Source organism: Rhipicephalus microplus, chromosome 3 (assembly GCF_043290135.1).
Source record: "Rhipicephalus microplus isolate Deutch F79 chromosome 3, USDA_Rmic, whole genome shotgun sequence".
Lineage (NCBI taxonomy): Eukaryota > Metazoa > Arthropoda > Arachnida > Ixodida > Ixodidae > Rhipicephalus > Rhipicephalus microplus.
In genome coordinates this window covers 82,465,147-82,478,134 of record NC_134702.1, presented here as the reverse complement: position 1 = coordinate 82,478,134, position 12,988 = coordinate 82,465,147, and the positions used below count along the sequence as shown (strand labels likewise).

General features: G+C 45.4%; 1 protein-coding gene across 1 annotated transcript in view; it reads left to right on the top strand.

The window, feature by feature from the left end:
- The window catches only part of LOC119160695 (histone-lysine N-methyltransferase SETD1), a 301,297-nt gene that overhangs the window by 119,293 nt on the left and 169,016 nt on the right, over nt 1-12,988 (top strand). The gene's annotated exons all lie outside the window — the stretch shown is intronic.

The window sequence follows — 12,988 nt, the reverse complement described above, 5'->3', positions numbered from 1 at the left end:
CTTTAGCGTGCACCCAAATTTGAGCACACAGGCCTCAGCATTTTCGCTGCCATCGAAAATGCAGCCGCCGCAGCCGGAATTCGATCCCACAACCTGCAGGTTGGCAGCCCAGTATAGCCACTAGACCACCATGGCGGGGCATGGAATATACAGTTGGGTCAAGCCGGCTGGTGAATGCGAAAACGCTCCAACTAAAGACGAATTTTGTGAATTTAGCTGCTGCTTGCGGCGGCGCTTCACATCCTTTTGTACGCACATTCCAGCGCTCCGTTTCCTCTCTTTAGGTGTTTAGCTTGCTAACGCAACGGTCGGCAGTGATGGTATTTGGTTATGAGGACCAAAAGCTTGCAGCTACCATCACCGTCATTGGAGAGGACTGATGGAGAACGTTCTTTAGCCATTAATACTAACAAAAGAGGTTGCCGTTTCATAATGAAAACGGCAGACCACTGTAACCGTGCTTTTCAAGCCAGTAATATTAATAACGATAATAATAATTTTTCTATGTCCATGAACAATGGAGGAGACTGCAGGTAAAAGTTGCTTGAAACACAAGCAACTTGACAGGGGCCCGCAGCCGCCTCAATAATGCAGGCAGCGGCAGCACCCATGATGAGATAGAAACAAGAAAAGAAATTACTGTTTATTCATACACAAACGGTTACATCAGCGTTACTCTTGTTTACTATGTGAGCGTATATTTATAAAATGGACACGCAGTGTTCGAAAAAAGTGAATGGTATGTCAATGTTTGATTTAGGACGTGAGGTCAAAAGGGTTGGTAAGGTGTAAGATATTCGCTGCATAGAGTAATTGTTGTATTTTGTTATGAGTGTGTTTTTGTGTATTTGTGTGCACGTGCGTTTCTCACCGGTAATCTCCTCGACAGGACGCTAAGGTTTTTAATTTCATGTTGCATTAACGTACCTTACCATTCATTCATCCGACGATATTACTTGGCTCCAGAGGATTATATGCCAGGCGAGAGTATTCGGCAGGGTGGAAGCAATCCTGAACATCAAGTTGTTGAGATTTAGAAAAATCGCTGCACGCACAGCAGTGAGTGTAAGAATAGAAACATATGTGCATAGTAACTACACGAAGGCTGAGACTATTTCTAATAGTAATCTTCAGAGGAGAGTGGCTGGCGCTTCTGCAAGTAAAATCCCAGCTCCTTTATACTAACCGTGCTGCGCGGAGCGTTTTGCATGTTTTAGCATCTTTTCCATCACTACCTTCTTTTCTGTGACTTACGTGAATGTTCAATTATAAGCGCCGAGACAACGTTCCTCTTCTTTTTTTTATATCGCATGCTTCTACCACTCCTTTGTTCGCGAAAAAAAAAACATGATAAGTACAGAACAACAAGGAGTACCAATGCGTTTGCTCCAGAATGCAGTGTACTAAAACAGCAGGGTAGATGGAAATGCTCCGAGCATGTGTTAGAAAAGAGAGGCACCTTGGTTCTATTCCCGTTTGTTTGGTGCATGAATGATTTATGCACTTCCGTTTCTAGGCAGTCGTTTTTCATTGGGTTCATTTCGTGAGTTCTCTGAGCTGAGCGCTTTATACAAAAAACTTTGCTTTCGAAAAGAATCCACTAAAACAAGACATTGCACTGGGATGGCCGTTGACCTGAGCGTCGTTACGCCGGCAATGTTTTTTCGATTCGGCGTCCAAACTGGCGCTCGTGGAATACCTCTCTGCATTCGTACTCGGTCATTTATCTCTCATTTTACTGTGTATATAAATATACTTTTTTGTTAACGCCTCAGTCTGCGTAGGTTTACTTTAGCTTTTCCGTTATTCAACCAACTGCATGTTTAGCCGCTGAAGACCAAAAAGAAGACGGATGGTAAGTTAGAGTTCACAAAGTTATCTCACTTGTTCGCGTTTCGACTTTCCTCGCGCTGGACTGACACGTTTGAGAAGTTTGACTCCAGAGATGGTTTTTTTCCTTTCACTAACACGCACACACACGCACACGCGTGCGTGCGCACTCACATACATACATACATACATACATACATACATACATACATACATACATACATACATACATACATACATACATACATACATACATACATACATATGTGAAGTAGGAAGGCAGTGACTGATGGTAGAGGCTGATGAAGAAGAAGAGAGAGAGAGAGAGAGAAAGATGCAAGGAAAGGCAGGGAGGTTAACCAGACGCACATCCGGTTTGCTACCTTGCACTGGGGAAGGGATAAATGGGAGAAAAGAGGTTGCAGAGAGATGAGAAGGTACACACAATCACGAGCACACTCGGGGAGCACACACAGTCTACAAGCGGTCGCTCAGGTTTGTTGACTTTAGGTAAAGTAGCAGTGCTTTAGTTGCGTTCTGCGCAACTGAGGCAGATGCCCAAGGTCCGAGTATCTTCTGCACACAAAATGCTCCGGGGTCAAGTTGATTCAAAACCACCCGGAGCTGGCATCGCTGTGTGTCGTAGCAAGCGCAGCTGCACAGGACGTGTTCGATGGTCTCTTCAGCTCCGCAGTAGTCGCATGTAGGAGTGTCTGCCATACCAATGCGAAAAAAGTACACCTTTGTAAATGCAACACCCAGCCAAAGGCGGCATAACAGTGTCGCATCGGAGCGGGAAAGTTGTGATGGTAGCTTTAGCTTGAGCGAAGGATCCAGTTCATAAAATTGACACCTTTGGAAGCTGGTAGACGACCAGAACGTGCGTGTGAGATCTTGAGCCAGCAGGTAAAGTTGTCTTGCTGCATCATTCCTTGATAGAGGAATCGGGACTACACTGGTTCCTTTATGGGCTGAGCGGGCTGCATCATCGGCTAATTGATTTCCGGTAATACCGATATGTCCAGGCAACCATTGATATATAATATCATGCCCTCGTGCTAGAGCTTCATGATGGCAATGTCTTATTTCTTGTACCAATTGGTCATGACTCCTCCTACGCATGGCAGACTGCAAACTCTGAAGCGCTGCCTTCGAATCACAGAATATGACCCATTTTTCTGGACGTTCTTGAACGAGATATTGTAAAGCAGCCCTTATAGCAGCAAGCTCTGATGCCGTAGATGTAGTCATATGCGACAACTTAAACTTGATTGTCTTTGCTGCAGCCGGAATTACAGCGGCACCTGATGAGCTGCTGGACGAGACGGACCCATCAGTGTATATCTGCGTTCGGTCTAAGTACAACTCTTGTAATAATAGCCGTGTTGCTTGCTTCAATGCTACTCTGGATTGATTGCTTTTCTTTTTGATTCCCGGAATTTCTAGACGTACTTGTGGTGCCTCGACGGCTGGTCGAGGCACCACAAAGGACATGCCATTCTCGCAGCTGGCGTATATCCTGATGGAATGCTGTTTAGGTGCTTGGCTATGACGTCTGAAAACGTAGCACGTGGCCTTCCGGAGGGTAGAAGGGCCAAGTGGTGGTCGGGGACACGGCTAGCAGGAATAGAATAAACATGCGGCATGAGCCAGGCCACGTCTCCTACATACATAGCGTCGCGCGAGTCAACGGGATAAAGACCTGCCGGCCCATTCACCAGTCCCTCATCATCGACGCAGTTCCCCACAAGACGCCCTGATCATGAATCGACTACCAAATTATCTCCCAGCAGCACGCGTCGACCAGCACCATGCCAGAATCATCAGATGGCCTTGGCATCCCCAAGTACAGAGGATAAGCGGAGGACGACAGACCCTTACAGAAGTGGTTTAACCTATTCGAACTCCACGCCGCCGCTGCATCCTGGTCGGAACGGGAGATGATCACCAACTTCACCGACTACATCTTCAGTGAGGCATTTAAATTTTACCTCGCCCACATCTTTCATCTTTCGCCATGACTCGTCGTTTCCAAAGAAGAGATGACCACCCGGTTTAACGACTATGACCAAGACCTACGTATTGCCAACCATCTGGAGACAACCACACTCTATCGTCAATTCCCTAAGCAGTCTTCAAGCATTCGAAAGCTCAGCGTGAATCAACAACTGCCACAAGACGAAGCGGCACATGAGTTCACTGAAAGGCGGCCATGCGTATTTCGGGAGAAACCCAACTATCGAGCGCGCCTCCCTTCTGCACGAAAGTCGGCATTTCCAAAGTCGTCGCACCAACATATGACACAAGATGCCGCTCACCCTACTGATACCCTTCATGCTTCGTCTCGCATACATTGTCCACCACCCGGTTGTCCATCGAGCAGCTCTTCAAGTTCTACTAACGCTCACCGTTTGCCTCATAAGGACGTTGCGCTCACCACAGATCTGCTGACGCATCGGGAAAGTACCCTGTCTAGCCACCGGGAAAATACCCTGTCAAGCCATGGTCTTTCCGTATGGTTCCATGTATCACCATCCCGTGCACACACTCTCGACAGTCTAAGTAAAACCAAAGGTAAAACCGAAGGCTCAGGAGCATCGAACCTCGCACTCTACCAGGCGCAAGAACCACTCCCTGTGAACAGCAAAGAAGAAGCCATTGAAGAGCGAACTGTCAACTCTGAAGTATTACCCTCATTACCCGAAATGCAACACAACAGCCTAGAGACTACTATCTGCCCACTGGACACCACATTCGATTGCCCAGAAAATCAGGGTCATGGCCAAAAAGGCTGCGACATCAACTGTTTTCGCAGCAACATCATCAATGCCTGCAAGTCCAAGAACAACAGAGAATGCAAGGGCTACACCAACAAGAACAACGACGAACAGAAACATCCTTGGACGATCACTCAAGGGTTAAAGGAAGGCGACTACAAGCGAGTCAAGTGAAGCAACGACAAATTAAAGATATTTCCCTCAGAAGAAAGAAGACATCGGATTCAAAACATTTTCCCGAAACGAAAGATCACACAAGTTTTCTCCGGCAAAGATCAAGACGGAGCCTATGATTAAAGCGATTCAAACAACAGGGGACGAAACGAAACAAGTGACGTAAAACCACATCCTGTTTTCCGGAAAGACAAAGGCATCACCCCATCAGCCAACGAATACGCAAACTGGTAGTGCCCCGTGCGTATCATTCAAAATAAAAAACCCGACGTCTGCAAAGCTCGAACAATGAGTGTTCCAAGGCGTCCCATCCTTGTTCATTCCTCGCTATAACTGCTTTATCATCACAAATTTCAGCGTTAAAGCAGTGCTTGTAATGTCCCGAACACAACCGCCAGCCACGCCCACCAGAGAGCTCCTTTAGATATCACCGGACATGCTGACTTCTCTTGTGAAATTTTGTGCAAGTTTATGTACCTCTCATATTGCGTGGAGCTACAGCATTTCCTGACATTTTTTTTCAATGATCAGACACAATTTGTTCATGCTTCATAGTTTGTAGCTCGCACATTCTTTCGGGAAGGGAAGGGATCCTGTGACGTAGGAAAACAGTGACCAATGGTAGAGGCTGATGAAGAAGTGAGAATAGAATAAGCATGAGGTATGCGCCGGGCCACATCAAGCGTCATATATATATATATATATATATATATATATATATATATATATATATATATATATATATATATATATATATATATATATATATATATATATATATATATATCTTGAAATTTAACAGACAGTAGTGCCAAGGAAAGTACAGGGGAACTTATTAGACCAAATTGTAAGGTAAATGTGAAGAAAGTAAAGTAGGTGAAAAGATAACTTGCCGTGGGCAGGAACCAAACCTGCGACCTTCGAATAACAAAAACTATTCGAATGTCGCTGGTTCGGTTCCTGCGACATTCCTTGGCATTCTTTGGCATTATTGTCTGTTAAACAGATCTTGTTAATATTGTGTCAAAACACGGAAAAACGAGCCCTTAATTATACACTTCTTTCCTTGTTCATTAAGAAAGGTCTCGTACTGGCAGACTTGGTGCCTTAAGTTGTATACGAGGGACTATTGGTCAGCTGCCAGCTAAGTTCACGTGCTACGTGACGCCCCACAGGCTCATAAAAGAGTGTGCCACACTCGCCGCCATGGCTACAGATGACGCTGACTGACACTCCACGTTTAAATTCACATATATACCCAATAAAGTGGCTGGGAGGATAGTCGCCGTGGTAGCTCAATGGTAGCACATCGAACGCGTTATTCGAAGGTCATAGGTTCGGTTCCTGCCCACGGCAAGTTATCTTTTCATCCACTTTTCTTCCTTCACATTTACCTTACAATTTGGTCTAATAAACTCCCTTATACAGACAGACAGACAGACAGACAGACAGACAGACAGACAGACAGACAGACAGACGAAGCCAACAGACTCGGGTGCTGCTAAAAATGTACGAATAGAAAGCCATTGTTGGGTGCCTACAAGGCGCAAATGATGCCATCGGTCATTGCTAAATAATTGCCTTCGCTTTCGCAACGAATTTCACAAGATATAACTCTATTCTTCCTGGTCGATTTGTAAGGATGTCACAAAAGAGAACAGCCTTTACAGGGTAGGGTTTCTAGCGCGCAACCTTTACAATCAGAATTTGTCTCGCCTTTCAGCTGCCTTATAAGGGAGAGTGATTGTAGGTTTACTGTTACCAACGAATGAATCTGTAGACTTCCGAGCAAGCACTGTTTACCGTAATCAAGGTATCCGAAGAAAAAAAACAGGGAGGCTTCGCATTCAATACTGATCATTGATATCGCATGTATCAAAAGGCCGTTTTCAGCTTGAAAGAGCTTGGGGCCCTCTTATGTGTCATCGGTAGCTGCAATATGAATCCACCGACGGCATGATAAAAAAGAGATAAATACAACAGTAAACATTTCGCGATGTGACGATATCCCTTCATTTTTTTTGTGTTTCGATACGACCCATTACCATAATTAAGCCTCGCAACCTGTGGTTCAGGGCTGCGACGGGCCAGTCAAACAGGGCTGCGCAGCGGAGACGGTTATAAGCTGTTCGCTGCGCACAAGTGGTCTTGCCTGAGCTTTGAAAATGTGGAGCATTTTGTGTTTCTTGCTGGCTGCTCATTAATTTAGTTTGAAGCAATGCTTTAGCAGGCAACCTATATTGTTCCAAGTCACAAATATCTACGCAAAGTAGAACCATTTTGTAAAACATGAATGTGCTTTAGGCCAAGGTCCACCACAGCTACGCTGACGTATTTCCTTCACGGATATGACGTTGTAAATTATACAAACACACTAATTGCAGAAACAGAACGAGAACGAAACGTAATATAGCGGGGCGTCGAACCAACGACCTCTGACTCCGCAGCGCGCGTCGCAAACTACTAAGCCACACAGCGTATGTTGTCCAGTGGCTAACGCAAACCATTTATACACACCATATACCGTTGGCCACCCTCGGTGCTCAGCAATTTCAGCGGATTTTCGCAAACAGTAGCAAGATGGCGCGAGAAGTGCGCGTTTGGCACGCGTGCTCTAAAGCTTGACGCCCCGCGCCACCCCACGCGTTGCTATGTGCGCGCGCCTCCACATAGCGTGGTCAAAGTGGGTATGCATGTTGTCTTGCGTGGTAGCTGACTTGCTCGCCTTCTTATCTCGGCATTTGGACGTTTTTTATCTGTTGTGCTTCTGCGGCAATATTGCTTTGAAGTTTCAGCGGTTAATGTGAGCATGAATGTCACTTCGCTCGCTGCCGCAGCCGCGTTCACGAAAGCAGCACGCTATTTACACACGAAGAAGTAAGAATTGTGACAGTTGTTCGTGCTCGGCCTGTGTATAGTTGTGCGTTCGTTTCGTGCGCCTTTCTTTCTGTTTGATCAGCGTTCTTTAAGTGTCAAGCTGTGACAGTTGTTGTCCGTGCTCGTCCTGCGTACTCATTTTGTGCGTGCTTTCTGCTTGAGGTGCACGCTGCAAGTTTCGAGCTGCTGGACATTCTACGTGGGGCATTGCTATTTGTTGCTGCAACTCTTATTATTTCGCCTTTGTGGCGAAACAGTGGACAACGGATGCTCAACTCGTTTCACTTTCGTGTTGCAACGATTCCTAAAGAGACAAACAGCCAAGTTTTTTTCTTTTGGCGAGCTAGCACACATTTACCATGAAGACCTCTTCAAGAAACGTAAAACACGGCTGAAAGGGTATGCGTTATTTAGATACATACTATGCCTCGCTCACTTTGTCTCCTTCGGTTGTTCCCTGCCGCCACACATTTGCGCGTTGAAGTGTGCAACCAACAAACTGGCCGATAAGCCTGCAGAAGTGTTTTTGTTCAGGAAGTATTACGAAAAAACCTCACATGTTCACCTGCGCATTTGCGAAAGATTTCCCATTTTCTTCTCAACTGACTGTATTGTTTCCTCTCCCTCCCCCTCTTCCTTCAGCTTGAAACAAGTCAGCACACAATGTGTCCGTGAACTGGTTCCAGCATCAGGGATATGAAAACCTTTCTGTGTCACACGTAATTTCGATGAGCCCGCTTTAGACCAAGCGGCGATGTCATGCGATGACGTAATCATGACGACATAATGACGTAACCCATGTTAGTGACGTCATCAAAAGCTGAGGGTTTCTACAGCAGAACTGGTCGATGGTTTGTCATGCATCGCGGGTAGAAAATGACCATCATTGTTGATTCATACAGTCAGCTGCAGTCACGTGACAAAATTGCGTAACGTCACGTAACTTGTCACGTGAATAAAATTACGTAACATGACGTAACTTGTCACGTGACATGTTCTCGTCATCGATTGATATTTGGGTTTTAACGTCCCGAAACCACCATATGATTATGTTCTCGTCATGAATCACGTAACAGCTACTCAAGCGACTGAAATCGCGTCACTTGTAACAGTTAGTCACGTCACATGTTCTCAACAAAACCACGTGACACGTGCGTAAAGTGCGGAACCTACGAAAACCGCAGAGGTATAACCAAGGCTAGCCATGTTTAGTACTGTACTAGCAAGAAATTTGCCACTCTATCAAAAGCTTGGTATAATTAGCAACAACTTACAAAAAGCTAAGTTGAAAACTAGCTCCACTGTTAGTTTCAGCTTTGAGCCTTCAGTGTTTTTCCATCTCTTTTGTTGACATGAGCAGTCACTTTCCGCCTTTGATTAAACATATGAGGCTCTCACCCCGGTAAGATAAGCCCACAGGGTAATACTATTCGGAATTAGTACTATTTCGAATATTTCTACCACGCAGCGGGAGAACATGGCGGGAGAATGGTCTACCACGCGGCGGGAGAATGGCCTCTCCTATAGGCCATTACTCTTAGGAAACTTCAGCACTGCATGTAACCCGCGCATAACGTTCGTATTAGCGGGGGAGTTGGCGCGTGTTCACTTCTTTTGGCGCTGAGACGTGGCGAGCAAACGAACAAAGGGCAGTCGCTTGTGGCGTCTACCTGCGGCAACCACTATTGGTGGCCCGGCAGCCTTCGGTTGGCCGGCGCGACCACTGGCCGCCTAATGACTCCAGAGGCGCTGCTCCTTGTTTGGAGACCTAGTCCGCGTGAATACATTAGTCACTCTCGGCATGCGGGTTGTCGTTGCAGTTTGGTTAGTTGAAGACACGAGGCGGAAACACTATGGTTCCTAGAAGGACATGTGCCCTGCTTGCCTCACTTTCGTGTTCGGCGAGCCTTCGTCCTGGTATATGTGAGCAACGACGTTGACTTGTTCGTTTTCTGGATTGGCTCGGCTCCTAATCATCTCTGTAGTAGGAACACCACGATGTGAACTAACACAGGGAAAGCAATTGCTACTATGTATTGCACGTTTTGTAGGCACACTTTCAGAGAAGATCTTATAGCTCGCAGATCTCGTTGGCGGCGTCGTGCTTGCAAAACACGCCGCTGGTTAGCGTGCAGAAAGCAGCCACGTGAAGGATGTCCCGGTCGTATGCGTGTTTTTATGCGCCGTTATTATGTTTCTCTTATAAAAATGTACTTTTGTACCGAGGTGTCTTGTCATTCTAAGCTGCCACACTTTGTTGATGCCTGTATAGGAATGCATGACAGTCGCTGTTGCTAGTAGCAAATGAGGTGTTTCGCTCAAAGCTCGTCGACGAACGCATGTGGCTGCATTTCCCGGCATGAAGGAAGAAAACGTTTTGGAGGCTGCATTACGCATTGCGATAGAAAGAACAGTGAAAGAAAGATAGAAAAGTAGTATCTGAGGCATGCACATGGCAAGTGTCGCTTGCGCCCATTTCTGTGGCAAAGGAAAAGCTCCTGAATTTTAAAGTTTTCACCGCGGGTCAATTTTCAACACTAAAGACGCTTTGTCGTCGTCGTCGTCATCGTTGTCGTCATTGTCTCCTAGTTTTCGTCATCATCATCATCATCATCATCATCACCGCTGGCATGTCTACTCTAGCGAAAATGCCTATTTTATAATCTGCCAATAAACCCGGTACCATGCTTGCTCGTGCCAAGGTGTACCAGCAAAATTCGTAATCTCATTTCACCTAACTACCTGTCTTCTCTTCGAGTGAGGCAATATACCTGTCTGTTCCTCGTGGTCAGCTACGTAGCAATAATATGGCACAAACTGTCAGGCAATGAATTATTTTGGACTGCATCCTCGTTGGTTCTTGTTATGCTTAGAATGTAACTTAGTTGGCAGCAGTCATCGACGACATTGTCAATTCTGATATAGTCGTTATGCCATCATAATGGAGATGAAAAAGCACCTACACTAAAAACTAGAGCTCTCAGCGCAAAAAAAAAACAATCCCCAAGGAAAAAAGAAAACTGATGGTAGGGTACTGTGTGAACACGCCGAGAAAAAGACGCCAACAAATGTGATAACTTTATTATACCATTTTTTTGCGTGTGAAAGTAGATTTTGAATTATAAATTGCATTCTCCTTTCGGTCCCTGATATAAGAGGGTTTAAGTTTTCGCAAAATGATCGAGATACAAGGTAGGAGTGTTAAGGCTGTTGGTTGGGTCATAAAATTCTTCGTTAACTGGAAAATTGGGAAAATTACAAATTGGAACTTACTTGACCATTGTAAATAATGACATATCAATAGCCATGTTTGAGTGAATGGACCTTGAGTTATTTTGTTTGTTACGTTTATGGAACATGCTTCGTTTAGTTTCGGGAATGCAGAAAACAATAAAATATGCAGGGCCGGAAATGTTAAACGGGGTACCTTGTGTTTTTGTTTCGCGAAACGTGCAATAGATCTCCTTTGGTCGGAAGAAGTGTGAGATGAATCTTCGTTGGTGGCGAAGACCTGAAGGCCCAGCAAAAATGAATGGCTTACCTAAAGAAATGGGTTGGGGGTGAAACAATTCCATCTTACTTTGGGAAGCCGTATTTTTTATACAGAACGCAAGCGTATTTTTTAATGTTGCAGAATATGGTATACCTTTTAGTGAATCATCCCGATGCGGAAGGTTTTCTGGTATATGTTATGCCAAACGACTGAACTAGCCTGACAAGTATATGGCGTACCGAAACGCAACGTCGATTTCGTGTTTTAAGAACCGCACCCTCGGTCTCGTTCTGCTGCAACGCAATTCTCAACTGAGTGCGTTTTCATGTACACTCGAAAGACGCGCAACGCGCGAAAACGACGAAGCAAAAAGCAGGGTATGGCGTAGGCATTTTTTGAATTACCCGAAATCTCGCTTCGGCGTAGCTCTCCAGCGTTTTCACTCACATTTGTTCTCGGCGGGCGCGGCTGATACGCGGAAGGAGTAATATACTGCCTTACCACTTGAAATCAGCATTCGCGTTCAAAGCAATAAACACAAGCTCATTTTTTCCCCGCATCTGCTTTGTCGACGTCGACGTTGTAATAATTGTTGACGGGCGCGCTGGCATTGAGAACGCTCACTTCTTTTATATCTCCCGCTTAGAGTGTTTGGCCACAGAGCAGTTCTGAGCTCGCGACTGGAAGCGGAAGCTCTATAGAACTGGTTATGTGTCGCCGTAAATTTTGCTTTTATGAATATTTGTGGCGTGAAGGCAAAACTTATAGGACCGATGTGCAGATGCAGTCGACAGTTGAGAGAGCATGGAAGGGTGAACGGTTTGCTGTTCGAGCAGACTCTTGGTTTGGGCAATGACTGGTGGTGGGTAGTGTTTGCAAACTACACGGGGATAGAGATTGCAGTGAAGGGAATGGGCGCAGCTTTGATTGCGTTCGTTCTAAGTTCGCTCTATCGATTATTCACGGCACTGGGCTACAGAGGAGCCTGAAGGAAGCGGTTCTCTCTCACGCAATGACGAATTTTCGCTGTAACTTGAGGGGCTTGTGCATGCGAGAGGCACGCAAGCCTCCACTTTTACCCCTGACCTGTAAACCTCTACACTAACTCATACAAACACACGCACTCACGTACAATGCACATGCATGAACGCGCGAACAGAGGGGGAGGCAGAGAGAAACAATTTAAATGAGCATAAGTTCGCACATTCACATCGTGAGCACATGTCTTATCAATGTATATGGGCACATATACCCACGAATGCAAACGAGAACAGTATATATGCTCAGCATAAATGTTGTGTGCGGTCGCACTCGGTATAAGTTTTAACACGTTGTTTAAACTTATAGTGACGTCAACACCAAAAATCGGCACCAAGATTGGTGAATTGGCAAAATAAACTATCTCCGTTAGTGGTACTTGGTGAACCAATTTAAAGTTTGTTGGTTCCATTGTTCAGGCGTTGGGACGCTTCAACCACGCACAGCGTGCTGGTAATCACACTGAACGTGGCTCTACATCGGTGTTATGTTTTCTAACAGCAAAGTTGTTAACGCTGGGCGAAACTCCGTGATCATCCGGTGGTGGTGGTGGTGAAACACATTTATTTGAACTATTTTGAAAAGAGAGCTCGACATTTGGCGGGCACGCGCATCATATAGGCCAAGCAGCTCCCAGCATAGCAAAGCCATTCATTGTGTAGCATAGCAAAAGTGCCGGGAAGAAAAGTGAGGGTAAGCAGGAGTAAAATGAAGAGGTGAGAGAGTATTCCAAAGATTGCCATGAACAGGATAGTTAGGTCAAGTTTATTCAAGTTAATGCTTTTTAGTTTAATTTGCA